Source organism: Acomys minous (assembly GCF_964271855.1).
Source record: "Acomys minous genome assembly, chromosome: 6".
NCBI classification, from domain to species: domain Eukaryota; kingdom Metazoa; phylum Chordata; class Mammalia; order Rodentia; family Muridae; genus Acomys; species Acomys minous.
The window spans coordinates 118,750,518-118,761,778 of NC_140487.1; the positions used below are offsets into that span (position 1 = coordinate 118,750,518).

Here is an 11,261-nt window from a genome sequence, read left to right on the forward strand (position 1 = left end):
AATTACTCAGAAGTTAAAGGTGCTTGCCACACAGCCCACTGACCTCCGTTCTATCCCTGGGCTCCACATGGTGGAGGGAGAGAGCCACCTCCTATGAGTCATCCCTTGACTTCCACCTACGAGACATGGCTCTGAAAAGCCTCTCTCCAACCCCTCCGAAACAGACACAAAATAAGTAAAATGTTTTTTTAAAATTATGCGTATAGATTTCTAGTCTTTCCTCTCTTTCACTTTTGAAAAGACAGGGCAAGAACACTTAGCTGCCAATCAAACCCACTGACAAAACACTGTATAAACCGACGGCACGTGCCTGCCATCCCAGAGCTGGCAGGCGGAGGCTGGAAATGAGACTTTCAAGGTCATCTATGGCTATATAGCAAATGAAAGCCAATCTGGGATACAAGAACCACCCCCCGCCCCCCACGTCTCAAAAAAAAAAAAAACAAACCCAAACAAGCAAATAAAAAGATGGTACCCACAGTCTGCAAATGTTAGTCTGGAAGATTCTCCTTCTCTGTCCAGGACTCCCAAAGTGCTACCCATGTCCCATCCCAGAAGTCTGTCCCCAGGAGGACCTCACTGCATCACTTCGTAGGAAGCAAATTCTCTGCACATTTTATTTTGCCTTTGATCCTTTTGTGTATGTCGATGTAAGTGTGTGTGTGTGTGTGTGTGTGTGTGTGTGTGTGTGTGTGTGTGTGTGTGTGTACACCAGTGCGCATGTGCAGAGACCAGGAGAGGGTTCCATGTATCTTCCTCTAGAACTCTCCACCTTATTCTTTTAGGCAAAGTCTCTCCTGAATCTTGGGCCCTCCTCTCCTCAGCTAGGCTGGAAGCCAGTCAACTCCAGGGATCGTCCAGCCAGTCTTTCACAGAGCTGGGGTTCCAGGCAATGGAGAGAGAGCCAGCCCGTGACCTGTAGGCATGGCTCTGAAATCCTGATTTGCACAGTCAATGCCTTTGGCCAACTGAGACATCTCTCCAGCCTCCACTCCCAAGAGGAGCTGAAATGAACAAGCCCAAAGCGGGCATTGCTAGGGGTCTCCTTTTGAGACACTACAATGCTGCACACAAGGCTCGGTCTGAGGAAGCTGTGGGGCCAGGGATGGTAGCACTGGTTGGCTTATTGAACACAGCCTACATTAGGTTCTTCCTCTGTGTGACCTTGGGTTCCCACCAGTCCCACGCAGACGCCAGCCTCCTCTTTCTAAGAACCTCATGAGGATCAGGTGCCTCAAACACAACTCTCTCTCTCTCTCTCTCTCTCTCTCTCTCTCTCTCTCTCTCTCTGTTTTTAGGTTAATTCATTTTTTTAATTTTATGTATATTGGTGTTCTGCCTGCACATACGTCTGTGTGAGGATGTCAGATCCCCTGGAACTGGAGTTACAGACAGTTGTGAGCTGCTATGTGGGCGCTGGGATTTGAACCTGGGTCCTTTGAAAGAACAGCCAATGCTCTTAACCACTAAGCCACCTCCCCAGCCCCCCAAAATCCCAGTCTCCTTAACACAGTGACACAGAGCCACGGACCCCGGAAGCTCCAATGCACCTCTCATTGTGTTCAAGGATCTGGGTCAAGACAGTATCCTGGCTGAACTGACCCTAAAGGTCCGACTCCTGAATTCCTGGTGGCCATCATGTAGAAATGAGTCTGACGTGCAGGAACCCACAGGGGGGAGAACTTGTCCCTTAGGAGCGCAGCACCTCAGAATGTAAAGCCAGACTAAAGTCTGGTTGCAGCCTAACTGTCAATCAGCCCCACAGCCAGCCGCTGTTGGGTCTAGGACACAGTCCTTCCCTGTTCTTACAAGGCATGGATGTGCTTGCTGTCTGGAGGAGCAGCTGTTTCCTTAGTCTGCAGGTGCAGGGACACCTGTACGGCTCAGTGGGCAAGGGAGTGTCAAACACATGTCACCAGCAGCTCCCTCCGAGATGACAATGAGCAGGGACGACATGAGAATGTCAAGCCCACCGGGTCCCAGCTCCAGCACCACAGAAACTGGGCATAGTGTGGGGTGTCTGTGGTCCTTACTCTCAGGAGGTAAGGCAGGAAGATTAGAAGTCATCCTTAGCAACATACGGAGTTCCAAGCTGTCTTGGGCTAAATGAGACCCTGTCCAACAAACAAACAAACTAACTAACTGACTGACTAACTTACAAACAAACAAGCAGAAGGACCCCCCCCACACACACACACACACAAAACCCAAAACAAACAAACAAAACTGATACAGGCTGGCGAGATGGCTGGCTGGGAAAGGTGCTTGTTGCCAAGGCCAATAACCTGAGTTACCATCCCAGAACCCAAGGTCAGAGACAACTGACTCCCCAGAGATGTATTCTGGCCTCTGCACGCATGCTTCGGCACGCACACACCTGCACATACGCATTAATAATAAATAAAATAAAATAAATCATTTTAGACAGAATTGGGAGAGTCAAGGCCTGGTCCTGGCTTTGATCTCAGGCAGTCCCTTCCCCTTCTTTGGGCCTCAGTTTCCCCACTTGTCAGATTAGCAGATTGAACTTCTAATGCTAAGGCCCCTGCTAGTTCCAAAAGTGACCAGCATGCAAATGTGAGGGCGGCTGAGCCTGCAAATCTAGGCCAAGGGAGACAGGAGTGAACTGCTGAACAGCAGCAGGCTGCCGGTGCACCAGGGCCAACCAGCCATTCTGAGATGGGACTGGGGATCTGAGTGAGGGGAATTAAGAGTGGTGACTGGGACAGCTTAGCATAGACCCACCTGTCAGATCTCTGGCCCCTGCCTTGGGCCATCTGGAAGTGGTCAAGGCAGCCTGGCCTGTGGCGGGGAAGAGAAACCAAACCAGAGCTCCCAGGAGAGGAGGCTTGGCGCCAAGGGCTGGAAAAACACTGCCAGGCCAGGTTAGGCTAGGCTGAGCCAACTGTCCAGGCTCAAGAGAAGCAGGGCTTCATGGAACGTCCAGAACCATCCAACCCTGACCTCCATGTGGCCAGGCCTCAAGGATCACATGAAGGACCCCAGAAGGGAGTCTGGGCTTCAGCATGCCTCCACCTGCTGAGCAGGTCTCTGGCCCTCCTGTGTCACACGGGTCACGTGAATGTGTTGAATGGACAGCCGGAAGCTCCCCTCCACCTGCCACACTGCAGAGTCCTCCTGTCAGCCTCCAGGCAGTGAAAGACACGGAGGGTGTCCGTGAGGCTGCTAAGTGCAGCATGTACTTCCCTAAGTGCTGACTGTAAAAGTGAAAGGAAAACAGCAGCCAGATACAGATTCCTCACACCCCATGGGGAAGCATCTGGAACTTTCCCAGCGCCTCTGACTCCCTAGCATCCTGCCCTAGAATCTCTTTTTGATCTCTAAGGGCAACAAGAGAAGTCTACAGCCCAAGCCGTTCCTCCTCTAGTCCAAGGGATGAGAGAGGCTCCGTGCCAGCCTCCAAACAGGGAAGGGCAAATATGTAGAAACATGATGGTGTAAATCTAGACTGCCACCTCCCCACCTCCCCGCCCCCCGCACACCCAAAAGGGCAAACTGCCCATAGAGAGCATCAGCAGGAGCCACCTCTTCTGTTCTCAGTGTAAACAGAGAAGGCCTTGAGCCTGTGATGTCTGGAACCCAGCAACATCTGGAGGGTCCAGGGCCCTGGCAACATCCTGGGAGTTCATGGGCCCCCTAGTAGGAACAAGAGCGGCCATTTGGGCCTCCCACAGAGCCCAAGAACCTTGCCCTTGCCCATCAGTCACGTGTTGAAGGTCACAAGTCACTCCTTGCCTCCTGGATGGTCTCCTACCCAGTGCACCTCAGTGTCCCTGCTGTCCAGCCAATAGCCTGTCTTCCTGCTATCTTTTTCAATTAAGTTTGAGAAAGTCTCACTGCCGCTCTGGTGGCTTCAGTGCTGAGGATTGAACCCAGGGCCTCAGGTGACAAACAAGCCCTGTACCACTGAGACCTGCCTCCTCCCTATGCCAGAATTATCAGAGCCTTGTGATCAGGTGGTTCCCCTGCCTTATGACGTAGAACGGAATCCGTGTCTACACTGTCCACCCTGGGCAGCCCCTGGCTTACAGGAAATGCTAAGTCTACCTCTGCTCACCTCTGTAAGACGTCCCAATACAACCCCTGCCTGCCCAGTCAGTCTCATCATGGGGCCCCAAGCTGTTAACTTCGCCTTCAACCTGCCCACATATGCACTCTCATCACCGGAATGGCACCCCACCCAACACATCCACATACCTGTAATACCGCTATATTATTGTTTCTGTTGTCTCATCAGCTCTGACGCCCTCCTTTGCTGTCCCCCAGGGATGCCAGTGCCTTGATGACTACACCAGTACTTTGCTTTTTTTTTTTCTTTCTCCCTAAGGTCCCCCCATCCCAACACACAAAATACAGAGTATGTGTCACCAATGCCTCATTGCAGTCTAGAAGCTCAGCACTCCCATATTGGAAAAGGAGACAGGCCCAGAGGGGCGAGGTGACTGTTCACCATCCCACACACAGCCAACAGGAGTATAGTGGCCCTGCAACATCGTCACCCGCTAGAGCCCTTGTCGTATCTACCGCTGACTTCCTTGATTTCCTGATTAGGCAGGCCTGGCCTTGGGTGATACCCAACGGCCAACAGATTCACCACCAGCCTTTCTTTCCCTCCTTTCTTTTGGTCTGGGTTGGGGGGAACCTTTGATCAGTTCTGAGGGAGATATCTGAAAAGGAGTGACTCCCCCCAGGGACCCTTGAGTGACAGGTCTCAGTGTTCCACCCTTCTCTTAAGAGGCCAACCTTCAAGTTGGCCTTCAAAACAAAAACCAGAGGGGAGGCCCTGGAGGGGGAGAGGTGGGGACTCTTACCTACCTAGGCCCTGTCCCTTCACTCTGTTCCCGACTTCTATTCCTAAGTTCCCAGATTGGCCAAGGACCTGGCTCAGGAATGCGTGAACCATGTGAGGGGCAACCCACCACCTTGCAAGGTCCACCATAACCGCTCTCAGAACAGGTCTCCTGCTCTTGCCCTGTGGCTGAGGGGAAAAAAAAAAATCTCTCTTAAAGTGGCCAACTTGGTAATCAGACTTGGTGTTCTCTCCCCAAACACACCTCCAACATTCACGACAAGCATGAGCAAAGTTGCTTTCTGATAGGTAATGTGTTCTCCCCTGCACACCCCATAACTTACCTCGGGAGTCCTTGGTCTACAGGCAGGAATGCCTACTCCTGTCGTTTCTATTTTACAGGCGAAGAAACCAAGGATCCCGGAGGACCCCTGGCTCTCCACCCTTCGATTGCTTCTACAAGCACGAATCTTAATCGGGTAACAGTCCGAAAGAATTAAGAACAGACGGTGTCCACCTCACATACAAGTATAAGGGTTCACAGGCGGCCAGCGAGTTCTTTCCTCTCAAAAGGACCAGTGCCCAGGTACCTCTATCCAGGCTCAGGCAGATGGCACCTCTCCCCGCCAACAGGGGGCCCCCGAGACCAAAGTCAGAGCGACGTGGAGAGGCGGGAGTATCCCACACTGGCCGGGTGCGGCTGCGGAGGGTGCGGGGCCCGGAGTCCCCTAGGAAACACGTCCGACATGATGCTCCGGGGCGCACGTATACCCGACCCGGGCGGCACGGGACACTTCCCGGCACGAGGGCGCAAACTCACCCCAGAGGCAGCGGGGTCACGCTGGGTCTCTGCCGGGAGGCCCGGGGCTGGGGGTTCTGCGACACCCCCACCCCAGGCAATCCGCGAGCCGGAGGCGGGGAGCTCTGCGTTGAGAAGGCGCACAGCCCGGCGACCGTTGTGGGGATCAGCCAGCACGGTCCAGAGCGCCGAGGGAGGGAGGGGAGGGAGGGACCGAGGGCGCCCGCAGGAGGCGCCGCCCACCTGCCCACCCAGCGCCCTACGCCACCAGGCGGGGACCGGGACCCCGGGGCGGAGCAGGCTGGAAGGCTTGGCAGCGCACAGCGCAGCTCAGGCTCCAGGGCGTCGTACTATGAGGCCGGGGGATGGCTGTCTGGAGGGCACTTGCAGGGTAATGGGAGCTGGGAGTACCTACTCGGTGACTTCACCTGGCCGTAAACTCAACTTCCTGTGCGCCCAGGCCGCTGCCTTCTCTCTACTCCTGGCCGCCAAGGGAAGGAGGAAGGAAGCGAAGTTTTCCCTGCCTCTCAGCTCACGCTCCCGGTCTACTTCCCACTCCCGGGTCTCCCGGTCGCCCTCCAGATCGCCGCTTCTAGCCTTAGCCCGGGTGTGTCCCCACAAGGGGCGCCTTCCCAGCTTGGCAGAAAACTTTCCAGCAAATCACAAGCTGCCTTCTCCCTCCGCCTGGAGCAGAGGAGGGTGCTCCGAACTGAGCGGGCGTCTCACCTGTCTGGAAGTTTGCCTGAGAACCCCGCGACTCCGGGCAAGGATCTGTCAGCTCTGAATTCCAACCTGAGTGGTTTTGTGGGTCCGCCTCCAGCTCTTTGAAGTTCAAGGCCTGAGAAGTCCTTGGGCAACCGGGCATCGGAGAAGTCAGCTGGGGCCCAAAGGCGCCTCCTACTGGGGATGTCGGCTTTCTGGATAAGCTGCACAGCTTGGGTGCAGCCAAGTTCACTTCGAATTCCTGTGTACTCAACACTATACACTGCTACCTCTTACTTGCAATTAAAAGCCAGCAAGAGCAAGTGAGTCCAGGACAGCCAAGGCTACACAGAGAAACCCTGTCTCGAAAAACCAAAAACCAAACACCAAAAACAAAAAAACAAAAAAGCTAGCAAGAGATTAATTTGGGGATGGCTTGTGATTTGGGAAGTGCAAAAGACATTTTTGGAAACAGAGGCTTGGAGCGCAAGAGTAACTGCTACATCTCGAATCCTCACGCTGTACCCCGCCTGGGTTCCTACCCACTCCCTGAACACACTCCCTCCGCCCTTCTCAAACCTGCAGGCCATTATTGATAACACCCAAAGCCCAGGCCTCTAGGTGCTTGCTCACCCTGACACACTTGAGGGACGTCATTCAGACAGTCCCAAAGGTGGAAGCAAGGAATACTGGTATTTTTCCATGCCGGGATCCAGCCCCAGACCCGCCCCACTTTGCGTCTAATCCAGCTGGGCAGGTCGGTCTATCTCAGAAAACCATCTTCCAAGCAGAGAGAGGGCAAGAACTTCACAGCCAACGCTGAGCTGCGAGCAAAGCCAAGAGAGTGACAAAGGAAGTGTGTTCTGCAGCCCCCGCCTCCCCTGTTCAACCCTCCGCCTCAGTGCCGTCCTTTTCCCTCCATCATCCCATACAGGAGCTGTCTGCCTACTTATCCCACTACACGCCAGCTCACCAGGGCAGGAGACTCGTCCTTAGGTGAGAAGATCCAAAGACAGGGATCTCAAACAGTGATTTTCTATTTCCTATTGTGCTGGCTAGTTTTATGTCAACTTGACACAAGCTATAGTCATCTGAGAGGTGGGAACTTCAATTGAGAAAATGCCCCTATAATATCAGGCTATAGGCATGTCTGTAGGGCATTTTCTTAGTTAGTGGTTAATAGGGGAGGGCACAGTCCAGTTTGGGTGGAGGACTCCTGGCCTGGTGGCCCTGTAGAAAGCAGTCTGAGCAAGCCACGAGGGATAAACCTGTAAGTAGCATCCTTCCATGGCCTCTGCATCAGCTCCTGCCTCCAGGTTCCTGCCCTGTTTGACTTCCTTCAATGATGAGCAGTCATGTAGAAGCACAAGCCAAATAACAGCCCCACCTCCCACACACACACACTTGGGTTTGGTCATGATGTTTCATCACCATGGTAACTGTATGGTAACTGTAACAAGGATACCTGTTACTTTAGGACATCAGCACCGAGGCTAGATAATGGCTACCATGGACTGAGCACTGCAAACTTCTGACCTTAACACAGCACTAAAAGGAAGATCTTCAGCTGGGCGGTGGTGGTGCACGCCTTTAATCCCAGCACTTGGGAGACAGAGGCAGGCGGATCTCTGTGAGTTCAAGACTAGCCTGGCCTACAAAGTGAGTCCAGGACAGCCTCCGTCAGTGCTGGCAGGGCTGACGGAGTTAGGATTTGAACTGAAGGTCTCTGCAGGATCCTGGCTCTGAATAACTAACTATCCCAGGAATTTCCAAGTCCTGACAGAATAATGGCTGCCCAAAGCTGTTCGCATCTGTCGTCTCCAGAACCCAAAACCTTGGATGGCAGAGAGACTACAGATATGATCTGGCTGTGAGTCTGGAGACCAGGGCTCACACAAAGTGGTCTCTGGGGCTTTTATAAATAAAGCTAGGAGGGCCAGTCTCCTAGGAGACATGACAGTGGAAGCAAGGCATCAGATAAAGCATCTGAAATGGCGCTGTTAGCCAAGGGATGTTAGCAGCCTAGGAGAGCTGGAAAAGGTAGGACTAGACGAGGTGGTAGAAAGGCCAGAAGGGTCTCCACACTGCCTGTTGTGACACATGGATTTTTTAGCCTGGGAGAAGTTGGTTCCTGACCTCCAGAACTGTAACCTTGTTGCTCTAAGCCACGCAGCAGTTCCTGGCAGTTTGTTACAGTAGCCACACCCAATGAGTACATCTAGCTCTCTCAGCTGTGCAGGCCAATGGGGGATTTCACCAGCCCTTCTGCTGACTGTCCACTGTAAAGCTCTCCTCTCAAGAGACACAGGATAGAGCCTGACTCATGGATTTAGAAGGAGGGTAAAATTTCACCAGATTTATCTTTATTAGTAATTTTTTTTTTTTTTTGGCTTCTCTGTCATTTGCTGTGTGACCTTGGGGGAAATGTCTTATCTTCTCTGGGCCACAGTTTCTTTCTTTAGATGTAAACAGTGATGCTGGCTGCGCACATAGGGGGCATATGCCAACGGCCCCAGATACTTGAGATGCTGAGGCAGGAGGATCACACATTTGAGGCCACTGTGGGCAGCCTTCTTTTGTTACCGGTGAGGACTGAAGCTTGGGCCTCATGTGTGTGAACTGAGAAAACTGAGCGTTAAACTACACCCCCAAGTCCTAACTTGAGCAACTCAGTGAGACCCTCTCCAAAACTGCAAATATTAATGAACTTAATTAAATAATTCCTAATGTAGGGGCTAAAGATGTAGCTCAATAGGTAGTGTTTGCCTTACCTGTGTTCCCAGCGAGGTGGCTCACTCCTGGAAGCCCAGCACTAAAAAGGTGGAGGCAGGAGGCTCAGAACTGCAAGATCATCCCTAGGTCCATAGCTCAGTTTGAGGCCAGCCTGGGCTACATGATATCCTGTTTCCTGATGATGACTACAACGATGAATGCTTAGCCCGTGTGCGGCCCCAGGTCCCATCCTCAGCACATCAAGAAGAAAAACAAAATAAAAATAGCGATGCTAAAAATACGCCCTTGTAGGATCAATATGAGGATCAGAGGCAGCAGGATTTGATGGAGCTCTGTGTGAGTCCCTGTGTCGTTTAAACTGCAGTTGTGGGGGACACTGAACTGCCCGCTCTGGAACACAGGACCCTTTTAGAGCAGGCCTGTCTGCTAGGCCCTTTCCTGAACTCTGGCTGAGTAGATAAGTGATACTTGAAAATGAAAATCTAACAGCCGGGCATGGTGGCGCATGCCTTTAATTCCAGCACTCAGGAGGCAGAGGCAAGTGGATCTCTTGATTTCGAGGCCAGCCTGGTCTACAAAGCGAGTCTAGGACAGCCAAGGCTACACAGAGAAACCCTGTCTTGAAAAATACCTCTTCAATAGGTAGAAAGAAAAATACCTCTTTAATAAAAAAAAAAATGTGCCTATGGGCCAGCAAGATGGTCAAATGGGTAAAGTGCTTGCTGGGCAAGCCTGAGAACTTGGGTTCAATTCCCAGATCCAAGTTGTTCTCTGGCCTCCGCATGAGCAGTGTGGCATAGGTATGCTCCCATCACACACACAGAATAATAATAATTGTTTTATGTGCTCATGGGCCAACAGGAGGGTAATATACACTGACTTGAATTTGATCCTAGAGACCCGCATGGCAGAAGGAGAAATAGACTGACAAAAGTTGCCCTCTGACCTCCTTATGTGTGTGAGCGTGTGAGCATACACACACAAATAAATACATGTAATTAAGTATGTCTAATGTTTATAAATATTTAGAAGTTGGTCAGGAGCCAGCTGACAGTCCTGTGCCTTCCATTGCTGGCTGTGGCTTCTGCCATCTGTCACTATTTCCCCTCCAAGGTCCCTGATATTCCCACTTACTGGTTTCTTTCTTTTTCTTTTTCTTTTTTTTTTCAAACAGAAATCATTAGGTACTCAGGCTGTCCTCCAACTCATCATGCTCCTGCCTCATCCTCCTGAGTGTAGCTTCCCACACTCTCTTACTAGGGCTCATCCCTACATGTTGCTGACTCTCCCACAGTCAGCAGTAAGTCACGTATGTGTGCACCCTGGCCTTGGGCTGACCATCCCTACCCTTTACCAGGAAGTGCCGTGGCTTGTATGCAAGCTTCAGGAGTGACATGCTAGCCCAACCTCTCTGAAGGCTGAGTCAGCTCCTTGTTACAGACAAGCTGGGCTCACATGGTGCAGTGCAAAATCAGAGGTGGGACTGTCAGTTTAATGGAAACAGTTTTTGTCTCATTTCCTAAAAAAAAAAAAAAAAAAAAAATAATAATAATAATAATAATAATAATAATAATAATTATTATTATTATTATTATTATTATTATTTCAGAAACATGTTCTCTACCTACTCTCCCAGAGTCACTGGGCCAGTCAGAAGGGACAAGCCAGAGAGCTGAGAATGGAACTTGGGGGGGGGGGGCAGGGGGCAGAATCCTAACATTTGGTACAGTTTCTCTTGTTCTGTTCTGATGTTTTGGGTTTTTTTGTTTTGTTTTGATTTTTGTTGTTGTTGTATTGTTTTGTTTTTGAGCCAAGGTTTTACTATGCAGCTCTGGTTGGCCTGGAGCTCCCTATGTAACCCAGGCTGGCCTAGAACTCACTATGCAGACCAAGCTAGCCTGGAATGTGTGGAGAGCTCCCTACTTCTGTCTCTGAATGCTGGTGGGGTTCTTTAATGTGTATACCTCCCTTCCAACCCACCTACCCTAGATAGGAGAGAAAAGAGGTTAATGGGAACAGGAGAAGTAGACCTTTTTAGACTCAGTGGAGCGATTCCACTGGTGTAGTCGGCAGGATTCCAGTAGACCCATTAAACAGCAAACCAGCACTTAAGCAAAGGTGACTGGAACCAGGAGCAGCAGGAACCCGGCACCTCGAAGCGTTTGCTGGAGCGGTTCTCTCTAGGAGTGTCTCGAAATGGAGTGATGGACAGCCATG

The 11,261-nt window shown here is 51.5% G+C and overlaps 1 protein-coding gene across 4 annotated transcripts in view; it reads right to left on the reverse strand.

Moving 5' to 3' along the window:
• The window catches only part of TMEM51 (transmembrane protein 51), a 47,638-nt gene extending 41,051 nt beyond the window's left edge, over positions 1–6,587 (reverse strand). For 2 of the 4 annotated variants that reach the window (XM_084784490.1, XM_084784487.1), the window contains exon 1: positions 5,155–5,816. The gene's annotated coding sequence lies outside the window, so the exon portion shown is untranslated. Of the gene's footprint in view, positions 1–5,154; positions 5,817–6,335 lie in introns of those variants that run through there. The other 2 variants (XM_084784489.1, XM_084784488.1) reach the window with 2 other exon arrangements.
• Positions 6,588–11,261: the final 4,674 nt, after the last annotated feature.